The sequence below is a fragment of the Pollicipes pollicipes genome, unplaced genomic scaffold (assembly GCF_011947565.3).
Source record: "Pollicipes pollicipes isolate AB1234 unplaced genomic scaffold, Ppol_2.1 Scaffold_3447;HRSCAF=4054_pilon_pilon_pilon, whole genome shotgun sequence".
NCBI lineage: Eukaryota > Metazoa > Arthropoda > Thecostraca > Pollicipedomorpha > Pollicipedidae > Pollicipes > Pollicipes pollicipes.
The window spans coordinates 15,027,813-15,028,250 of NW_023596297.1; the positions used below are offsets into that span (position 1 = coordinate 15,027,813).

At 45.9% G+C, this 438-nt stretch overlaps 1 protein-coding gene across 2 annotated transcripts in view; it reads left to right on the top strand.

Moving 5' to 3' along the window:
- Positions 1-438, top strand: part of LOC119092072 (sodium/hydrogen exchanger 10) — a 27,235-nt gene extending 26,797 nt beyond the window's left edge. For both annotated transcript variants that reach the window (XM_037215035.1, XM_037215036.1), the window contains one exon: positions 1-438. This exon is cut by the window's left edge and continues 634 nt beyond it. The gene's annotated coding sequence lies outside the window, so the exon portion shown is untranslated.

Genomic DNA, 438 nt, shown 5'->3' on the forward strand with positions numbered 1-438 from the left:
AATGGTGGTTACGATCATAGATCTTTAAAAAAATATGTATTTAACCACGAGCTATAAGATTTATGCGAGCAAAATGCTGATAACACCACGGCATTTATGGTGTATGCGACGCACTGACCTCTACAGAATGCAGTTGTACATTCGCGTCCACGACTCAGGCATTAACGGGGCAGGTGAAATATTCGCAGACACTAGGTAGAGCGAACACATTTGATCCAGTCATAATTTCCGAAGCAGCTTTCAGTAGCTCCACTGGGTGTCCAATCATTGGTCAGAAACATCCAGGAGTCGGTGTTACCGCATCATCCAAATATGGCAGTTCAGTAGACATTGTTCTGTTGTTTCGTTACCAACGTGTGCAACTAGATGATTTAGATGCACCGGCTGCGTGCGCCCGCGTACCCGTGTGTGAGCCGTGACCACCGCTGTACATAACAA